Source organism: Littorina saxatilis, unplaced genomic scaffold (assembly GCF_037325665.1).
Source record: "Littorina saxatilis isolate snail1 unplaced genomic scaffold, US_GU_Lsax_2.0 scaffold_394, whole genome shotgun sequence".
In the NCBI taxonomy this organism is placed as follows: Eukaryota; Metazoa; Mollusca; class Gastropoda; order Littorinimorpha; family Littorinidae; genus Littorina; species Littorina saxatilis.
Window position 1 is genome coordinate 99,464 of NW_027129535.1, and position 10,809 is coordinate 110,272.

The 10,809-nt window shown below is 43.5% G+C and overlaps 1 long non-coding RNA gene across 1 annotated transcript; it reads left to right on the forward strand.

The window, feature by feature from the left end:
- Positions 1 to 771: 771 nt before the first annotated feature.
- On the forward strand, positions 772 to 8,202 carry LOC138957774 (uncharacterized). Its single transcript, XR_011453183.1, has 3 exons — positions 772 to 1,065; positions 7,120 to 7,354; positions 8,069 to 8,202. It is a non-coding gene; the product is annotated as an uncharacterized lncRNA (long non-coding RNA).
- The last annotated feature ends 2,607 nt before the right edge of the window (positions 8,203 to 10,809 follow it).

Here is a 10,809-nt window from a genome sequence, read left to right on the forward strand (position 1 = left end):
GGCCGGATTTAGTTGACAATGCGTCATCATCACGAGTGACGTCAAGATATTTCGACATTTGTTTGTACATTACGTCATTCCAAGAGAGAAAGTCATACCGCTGTGCTGTCGCAGATCTTCTTGCCAGCAATAATCCAGCATTGGCCCACTGCTGGCGTGCCAGCAAAAACCCACCTATAATTGCCAGCAAATCGCCACCTATGGCCCAATGCTGGCAAACAAGCACTGGGCCATCAATGGCGGGCCAACAGTGGGCCAATTAAGGCATTTTACTGGCCGACAATATTACTGGAATGCCAGAGATGGGCCAGTGATGGCAAGCCATAACTGGGCCTTTGTTGGCAAACCATAATTGGCCCAGTGTTGGTTTTTTTATGGCCAGCTTTACCAAACTTGCCAGCAAAAAGCCAGCAGTGGCCCAGTTCTGGCATGCTTATTGGGAGTGGTTGACAAATGAACAGACATATTTAAGCGAAAATGAATGATAGGATTCGATTATGTTCTTCTTTTTGTGCACAGGCGGTTATATAAAAACGTGCATAGTGTCAAAAGAAATCACACACACACACACACACACACACACACACACACACACACACACACACACACACACACACACACACACACACACACACGCACACATACACACACACACTGAAAGTATGAAGAAGCCCCTCCAACTTTTGGTTGAGTTTGACTGCATTACCTTGAGGAGACTGACGACACTTCACAATGGAAAAAAACATAACTTTTACATTTCAGTGATTTGTTTTAAAGGTCCTCGTCTACATTTTCTGACAGAAATTGAGATTTGACCGCTAAAATGTTTAATCCATTCACTAACACTTTCAAAAAAACACCCCCCTCCGATCAGAAAGGACGGAGCAAGTGTAGCCGTTTGAAAATTCATTGATGTATTCCATTGTAGTAGGATATCCTTATTTGGAACATAATCGTAGTAGGATATCCTTATTTGGAACATAATGTAAAGCGGAAGTTTTCAAAGTGCTCAACTACCCAGAATTCCTAGCGGTGAGCAGCCGCTGGCTTGACGAAAGTTCTCTGGTAAGTTCTTTTTATCAATTATGCAATACATTCTTGTCGTATAAGACTTTTAAGTGGCTGCAAACAAGGCTTCATTATGCAACAAAACAGTTTCAAGCAATGTGTTTGCTCTGTTCACGTACTGTGTTCGTCATTCGTAGATTTTAAATCTTAGCCGAGTTGACGCATTTCAGGGAACCTCTCAAAAGTCAGATTTACGCTTTCAGCATTGCACATCACAGTACTTTGTTTTATGGCGGTTTACAAAGAGGCTCTGCTTAATGATTCGGTTCAGGAATTAAGGAGTCATCATAAAAATAAAGCAAAAGCATAGGTCTAACGCTAACTGAATGTTTCGAGAGGCACAGTTCCGACACAGTAACACACGTACACTGACAATGAAATCTAAAACGCTTGCAATCGATCTAAATTTGTATTTCTGCACACACAAAACATTTCGACTACAAAATAAGGATCGGAATAAAAAAATTCAATAACATTTCACTTTACGTGGACTTAACTGCAAACAGCTGGTGTGGACATTTGATTTGTTGGAGTGACTGATAAGAATGGAACCAGCGGATGAGTGCGCGTTCAGTACAGCTCTGATGGACAGTAACCAGCTGTAATTCAGTTTGTCAGCACATGCACTTACACAAAAGGTCTTTTCCAACAAGAGTCCTTGATTTGTGTGCTTTCATTTATAATGAGTTTACGCCGGTAGACTACTACCCGCAACATCGATGTCAGAATCGCCATTGATTTTCCTGCAAGACTGACTAACAACTACAGATCTAACTGAATCAGTTGAATCAGAGATCTAGATTCTCCGGTCGAATCTTAGAATGCAGCTGTGTCATGATGTCATGCTGTCCATGCACTCATAAATACTGAAACGGGTCCGTTCAAGTATAGAACTTTAATTTCAACTCATCAGGATTCTAACATGTCTTCTAGCCGCCATGTGCTAGCTCCCAGAAAGTGCTGGGCGGAAACACGTGACACGTGAATAGCACAAACGTATTGTAGTCTCGGCGAGCCATGTATGATACCATGACATCCCCCTTTCTTTAAATGGACACTTTTCTTTTTAAGTTGAATATTTTTACTTTAATTAAGTTTAACATTTCTAACGACAGAAATTAAAAGTATTTCTTGTTATGTAAGCAAGTTCCTGTTGCACACTTAACTACACAATGACTCAAACAGGGCACTGAGTCTCTCATCAGTGTCTCTGACTTAAAACTTAAACAAAAGCACCACGACTTCACACCAAAGTGAATGTGACTAGAAGTGACTACACTGACTCTTTCGCGTAGTATGGAAACAAATGTTTTCACTGAAACCGTAGTGGAAGTTTGACTTCCCTGCCACTCCTGGTACGAACAGGAGAAGTTTCAACATCTGGAGGATCTGGCAGTTCAAGTTCAACAGTCTCTGCGCCGCCAGAATCACCTGCCGCAGGAGATTTTGGAACAGTTTCATCTCGAATCTGCACCTCATCGCCTGTTGGGGCCCGACGAAGGTGTCGTCTGTTTCGTCTCAGTCTACCTGTCGGTGTTTGAACCACGTACGATCTAGTGGCACACTGCTCAACTACACGTCCGGACTGTCGCCATCCGTCTTCGCCGTCGATCTTTATTTTGACAGTCTCACCCGGCTCGAGGGTGGGAAGAGACTGGACACCATGTCTACGATCATAGTTCTTTTTTTGTTGCTGCTTTGCTTGTCTGTCCCGTTCTTTGAAATCCTTCGCCACAGGTGTTTGGGGTATGAGGGATTTGGGGAGACTTGGGAGACGAGTTCTAAGCTGTCGCCCAAACGCCAACTCGGCTGGGCTTGCACCAAGTGATGGGATTGGGGTAGCCCTGTAGGATAGCAAGGCTAAGGCAACATCGCTTTGTTTCAAGATTGTTTTGGACGTCTGCACAGATCGTTCCGCCTCACCATTGCTCTGGGGATACCGTGGACTGCTTGTCACGTGCGTGAAGCCCCACGAGTGTCTGAAGTCTTGAAACTTTTCTGACGTGAATTGGGTACCATTGTCCGACACCACAATTTCTGGAACCCCGTGTCTGGAGAACAAGTCTTTCAGCTTGCCGATCACTTCTTCTGCTGTTTCCCTGGACAACTGCTCAATCTCAATGAAGCGAGAGTAGTAGTCTACGTATGACAGGTAGTTCTCTCCCCTGAATGCTAGTAGATCTACCCCTACTTTCTGAAATGGGTACTCAGGTAACTTTGAAGTAATCAAAGGTTCCTTTCGCTGTGTTGGTTTGCTTTCTAAGCAATGTCTACACCTCCCCACCATTTCCTTGATTTCCTGACCCATGCCTGACCACCAAACACACTGGTTTGCCCTTTCTCTGCATTTTTGAATGCCCTGATGCCCGTCATGAATTTTGCCCAGAATATCTTTTCTGTGGGAGAATGGGATTACTATCCTTGACCCTCTGACTAGTAATCCATCATGATCGCTCAGTTCATCTTTGACACTGTAAAACTCACGAGCCGCAAGTTTCACGTCTTCTTTGTATTGCGGCCAGCCCGATCGCGTGTACTCTAACGCTGTTTGAAGCGTAACGTCTTCTTGTGTTGCTTTTCTGAGAGCTTCTAGCTTTTCATCTGAGACCGACCACGATGCGCGAACCGCGTCTACATGTACTTGAACATCTGTTTCAAGTGTGTTCTGTTCTGGACTCTCTGTCTCTGCCAGTGGAGATCTGGACAGAGCATCGGCGACAACCAGATTTTTCCCTGGTTCATATTCCGCGACAACGTTGTGACGCATCAGTCGCATCAACATACGCTGACACCGCAAAGGAGTGTCTGTGAGATCCTTTTTGTTAATCAGCGGAACCAAAGGTCTGTGATCTGTAATCAGCTTGAATTCCGGTAACCCTGTAAGATACCTTTGAAATTTTTCACACGCGTAGACCCCAGCAAGACATTCTTTTTCGATCTGCGCGTATTTGCATTCTGCTGATGTGAGTGTTCGCGAACAAAACGCGACAGGTTTGAGTTCGCCTTCATACACTTGGTATAGGACTCCGCCTAAGCCATAGCTGCTTGCATCTGAACACACGACTGTTTCGCGACCTAACTCGTAGAACGCCAGCGTTGGTGCGTTTGTGATACTCTTTTTCACCTGCTCGAACGCCTGTCGCTGTTCACTATCCCAGATCCACTGTGTATCTTTGTGAAGAAGCGCGTTCAGTGGCTTAAGTATGTCCGCGAGGTTTGGAATGAACCGACCGAGGTAGTTAACCATCCCGAGAAACCGACGCAACTCGCTCACGTCTTGAGGCTCTGTCATCTCTATGATAGCCTTGACCTTTGACAGATCAGGTTGAATGCCGTCTTGGCTGATCGTGTGACCCAGAAAGTCAAGCTTCGTTTTCCGAAACTCACACTTTTCTTTGTTCAGCTTGAGCCCCGCCTGTCTTACGCGCTCTAGAACCTGCCTGAGACGTTCATCATGCTCTGCCTCAGAGTCGCCACTGACAACGACATCATCCATGAAGCAAACGACTCCGTCTATGCCTTGAAGCATGTCTTCCATGGTTCTTTGGAAGATTTCGGGTGCAAGTGAAATCCCGAACGGCAACCGTTTGAAGTAAAACCTTCCAAATGGCGTCATGAACGTTGTCAGTTTTGCTGACTCTTCCTGTAGAGGAATTTGCCAGAAACCGGAAGTCGCATCGAGTTTTGTAAAAACTTTCGCCCCTGCGAGTTTGTGTGTCATGTCTTCCAACGTTGGAAGTGTGTAGCGCTCCCGCTTGACCGACCGATTCAAACGTTTCAAATCAACACAGATGCGAACGTTTCCATTCTTTTTCAATACTGGCACGATCGGTGCACACCAGTCTGTCGGTTCGGTGACCTTTTCTATGATGCCATCCGAAAGCATGCGTTGAAGTTCTCTCTCAACTTTTGGTAACAACGGAATCGGAACGCGTCTCGGAACTGAAATGCTGTACGGTTCTGCGTCTTCATTCAGAACGATCTTGATTGGATCACATTTGACTGGGACGCCTATGTCCCCAAATGCTAAGTTGTTCATTTCATCTAGCCTCTTAACTAGACCTAGCTTCAAAGCTGTGCTCCTGCTGAGGAGACTATCTGTTTCCCCTCTCAAAACGTAAACTCTGAAGGTTGTACGCTTTCCCTTAAAGCTTGTTTGCGCTACAAACTGACCCATGTTCTCAACAGGACCTCCCGGGGACTCTAGTTTGGCATGACTAGTGTGAAGTTTGGGTCTTGGACTCATCTTTTTGAACTCAGATTCCGAAATGACAGATACATCAGCCCCTGTGTCTATTTTGAAATTGACCACCCTATTTCCTATGCTAAGGGAAACTCTCCATGGTGGTTCGTTTTCTGTGGTTTCTAGACTACCCAAAAAGAACTTCTCGCCCTGTTCAGAGTTAGTGAGATTGTCCAGTGTTTGCTTGGACCGGCACACAGACTGAAAATGGTTAGATTTACCACAGGCTCGACAAGTTTTCCCCATTGCTGGACAGACTGTACCTCTTTCGTGTGGATTGTTACCACACTTGTAGCACAAACGTTGGCCTGACTGTCTGCCGCCGCGCTGACTTGTGCTGCCGCCGCGATGACTTGAGCTGCCGCCGCGATGACTTGAGCTGCTGCCGCGATGGCCGGAGAAACCTTGAGCGCCGCCTCGGTGACCATGGTTACGGCCTCTTCCTCTCTGGAAACTGCTGCCGCCAACACTGGATTTGTTGACTTCGTCCACGTTGCTGCTGACGCCACGCTGCTCTGCCATCTGTGCCTTTACTTGCTCGTGCTGGCGAGCCATCGTCACTGCCTTGTCCAAATCTAGGTCTGGTTCGAGCTGAAGCTTTTGAGACAAGTTCTGATCTGTGACACCTAAGACAACTCTGTCTCGTATGGTGTTATCCCTGTCAGGGAACTCGGGGAACTCTGCTAGCTTGAATAGGTCACGAACATATTCTTCGATAGTTTCACCTTGTTGTTGACTTCTCTGGTGGAACAGCGCTCTCTCGTGAATGAGATTTCGTTTGGGGATGAAGTGGGTGTCAAACCGTTGTGCCACAATGTCAAAACTTTTCTGTTGTTCTGCTGTCAGAGCAAATTGTTTAAAAATGCTCTCCGCTTGTGCCCCCATTGCGTAAATAAAACTGCTAACCTGTACATCTCCGTCCTCCTTGTTGAGTTTTGACGCGAGACGAAATCTAGCAAATCTCTCTCTCCACGCTTGCCACCCGGCTGGCTGTCGAAAGTCAAAATTTTCTGGTGGTTTGAATCCTGGCATCTTGGTCTTTCTGTGATATGTCGCACGCTAATCACTCAAAGATTAATCCCACCGCTGCCACCATGTCATGATGTCATGCTGTCCATGCACTCATAAATACTGAAACGGGTCCGTTCAAGTATAGAACTTTAATTTCAACTCATCAGGATTCTAACATGTCTTCTAGCCGCCATGTGCTAGCTCCCAGAAAGTGCTGGGCGGAAACACGTGACACGTGAATAGCACAAACGTATTGTAGTCTCGGCGAGCCATGTATGATACCATGACAAGCTGGTTTTTATTTTTGTATTTCTTAGGTCTATATGTGTGTGCCGTATGTGTGTAAAATGTGCGTGTGCGTGCGTATGTCTGTAGAGTAGATGTGTGTGTTTGTGCGTGCATGTGTGTGTACGTAGATGCGTGCGTACGCGCGTGCGTGCGTGCGTCAGTGTGTGTGTGTGTGTGTGTATGTGTGAGTGACATTCACGTGGTAGTACGAGTGATTGAGTGAATCGGAGTATCTGTACGTGTTTGTTTTCTTATACCTGATCATGTTTTCTTATACCTGATCATGTTTTAGACGATTCATGTATGCATTTATAGTTCTTAAAAATGCCAAACGTGTAACTCATTATACATTTGCCCCGTATGGCATAAATAAACTAACACTGTACTGTATTGCATGGTAGGTATAAGCCACGTATTTTATTCAGTTATGATTCATGTCCGTCAAGTATAACCGTTTGTCCATGTCTTTTAACAGTTTTGTTTTGTTGTTTCTTTTTTTTCTGCAAAAGCTGTCCATTTCGATACTCAGGTCGAACAAAGTACGCTTATCTCATGTCTCAACTCTGAGCTAAACATCGTCTCCACCGATCAGAAGAGGCAGGACAGGGCCAGCAGGTGCGGCAGTGTCACATTGTTTGTCAGCGCAATCGGGAATCAAGGACACAGAGTCCGCATGCGGACAGCAACTCAAGAAGCTGCCGCCAAGAGTTATCGGGAAGAAAGATCCAGTCTCTTAGTCTTACAGTGAGTTTGTGTAGTTACAAATGTAATGGTTTGAAGATTTCTTTCTCTGTTATTGCTTGCGTGCTTATGTTAATCTCAGTTATTCAAGTATGGGCTGTATATTGTAAATGCGTGTGTGTGCATATGAGAGAGAGAGAGAGAGAGAGAGAGAGAGAGAGAGAGAGAGAGAGAGAGAGAGAGAGAGAGAGAGAGAGAGAGAGAGAGAGAGAGAGAGAGAGAGAGATGGGGGGGGGGGGGGCGGTGGTGACACACTATACTTCCGTTTGCTGTTTAAAAGGATACTTACAAAATCGACAATCCCATCAATCAGTCGAGACACAATTTATTAACAACAGAATTGTAATTATATACCAACTTAGTTAATGCATACACTCTTACATACGTATACATCTGAATGCATAAAGCACACACACACAAACATGTACAAAGTACCCCCCCCCCTAAAAAAAAAAAAAAAAAATGCCACCCATTAAAATGCTGATAACTCATGAATTACTTATGCAACTTACTTCAAATTTGGTGTACATTGGCCTGAGATATGGAATGATAATTCCACAAAGTTTCATGAATGCCGGTCAAGTGCGCATGGCTTATAATTATATCTATATGCCGCTGGTTTCATAATACTACATCTACTAAAACAGATAAAATGGATAAAAATTTGAATGCATCACATTATTTCATGACAATAGGACTTTTAACTGTGTTGGTCAGAACATGATTAACGAGATGACCGCGGGGGAGCTAGCTGGTCCTGTCCATTGCTGAGCGGCTCGCTCCCATCCCCGGTTTTGGGCATGGCCTGCAGAGGATCCTTCCCAGAGGAGCCTACTTCAAGTGCAGCCACATGTCCTTCCAGGTGTGTTTGTCATCACTACCAAGATAGGTGAAGGGAGGTTGATAACCACCCGTCAAAGACCTGTAATTACAAAAATAGTACTTAAAAATCTGAAACAGTTTCAAAACTGTTAGCACACTGCTGTTAATCGCCATAATCAAAGTTGTGCATGACTCGACTATGATGTGCCGTAATTATTCATTAAAATTATGATGAAAAAACAACAACCTGAAAAGTGATGGGCGTGTCAGGATGACATGAAATCTTTAGAAATGTGTCCTGTTTCAGTTTTTAATCTTTAAATGTTATAACAACATCCTGGAAATTCACTTCGTAATACTAAAGTAGAAATGGCCCAGTCAGGCTGATTTTTTGGCAAATACAGGTTGACCTTAAAAAAATGCAACCCTCAAAAATGTTAATAACTTCTACATCTGTTGACCAAATCACTTTATATTTGGGGGACATAAACTTAAGCCTATGCATGACCCTTCCACATCTTGGCAACTTTTTTGTGTGTTGAAATAGCACAAAAGTCTGACCATTTGATCTACAAAATTGCCCCTTTGTGAAAGTGTCACGGTAGCTGAAGTTTATGTCACCCAAATACAAAGTGATTCGGTCAACAGATGTAGAAGTTATTAGCATTTTTGAGGGTTGCATTTTTGGGGGGTCACCTGTCACCCAGTCTTCTTCAAATTGGCAAAACAACACTGCTAGGCACAACAGCTGAAACAAATCAATTTGTGTGGGCAAAAAATGAGTTGTTCTTCAATTTGAGGTAATAAAATAAAAAATAAAAACAGGGTCACTCTTGCTCACACAATCAAATCTGCATACAAATCAGTATGTGTTGTTCACATATCTTGTCTAACATGGACGCTATGGCATGCTGAGCGGTGTAGGTGTCAATACTCTCAGCAGGCATAAAAGGCAGTTTTGAAGCCATTTTAGCGGGTAATAAGACAAAGAATGGTACATTTGAGTAACTCGCAAACGCATTGCCTTCAACCTTTGGGAGATTTGTGTTAACACATGTCGTAAAGTACACACGAAATCTCAAGTCATGTGAGGTATTAGTTCTGCTGTTATGCGACATCCCAGAAAGAGTTTTAAAAATAAAGATGTACCCTGTCCGATTGAACAGAATTTTTTTTAGAATTAGCATGCATTTAGAAAAATGAAAGCTTCAATTTAGGCCCTACCCTTAAATTTAATACAGTTTCACCAATGGCTGTTCAAAGTGCATTTGTTTAAACGCACACACACATTTTTGGAAAATGCTTTTTCAAGAGCCATTGATCAGTTAAGCGTGTTGGCAGTGAGCTTTGTTATGCGTAGGCCGACATTTGCGCTCAGCGCTCTGAATGAGTCAACTTCTTAAAAAAACTACTTTCGCTTTGAAATCCTCATACCACCCATGTCTGATAAAATATGTACATGAAATTACCACAAACATGCGAGACTTACCTTGTGTAAGTTGAAGCTTGTTTCGGATTTGACCGATACATGTTACAGGAACGTTTATGTCAAGTAATAGAAGAACGCGCATGCGCAAGCTCACTCTTCAGAACATTTATAATACAGACAACATGTACACAAATTAATTATTCTCCGTCATGAGAACTAGACTATAACGTAACCCAAGGGCTGGGATTTTTATTTCCACAGGATTAGGGTGGGACTTGACATAAACGTTCCTGTAACATGTATCGGTCAAATCCGAAACAAGCTTCAACTTACACAAGGTAAGTCTCGCATGTTTGTGGTAATTTAACCTCAACATGACAGGACGTTTACGTCAAGGAATGTTTAGAGATATGTGTACATGTTTATCACCACTGTAACCTTCCAAACTGTCAAGTTATATTCTTTGACGAAATCACTCACCTCAATCTTTCTTGAGAAAAGAGTCCAGTAAGACTTGACCCATGTTAACCGAAGGTGTCTTTTTGTAAAAACGGGCAAAGGTGGACTCCGACGACCATCCTGCAGCTTTCATTATGACGTCAATTGGCGTGCCCCTGGCAGCCACTGCCGACGTACTTGCAGATCTGGTGCTGTGACCCGTTAACAAATAGGTATCCACACCTGCTCTACTCAGAGTGTCTCTAATCCACCGAGCCAGTGTATCTTTTGAAATAGGTCCATGAGGCTATTGATAACTTACGAACAATTTATCTGTGTCTCTCAAAGTCCTGTGTACGACGTAAATATTTTATGAGCGTTGCAATTACACACAGGTTAGGATTTTTGTCAAACGACAATAACTCAATTTGAGCTACATGTTTTCCTTTCTTTGATTGTTTCATCACTGAGTTTATATGAAACACACACTTGTAGCCTGTAAGTTTCATCGAGGGCAAATAAAGGGAGTGAATTGTCTGACACCTTTGTCCATATAGGATAGCGATCAATGTAACTAACTTGCTTGATAATTCTTTTAAAATCAATTTTCCCAATGGGATAATATTCTCTAGATAAGAGAGAACTGTGTCTACGTCCCACGTAGCAGAGTACTTTGGGAAAGATGGTCTCAATTCAAACATCCCCTTTACAAACCGCTTAACCAATCTGTGTTCACCAAAAATGCCACAGTCTGCTATTTCAAGGTAGC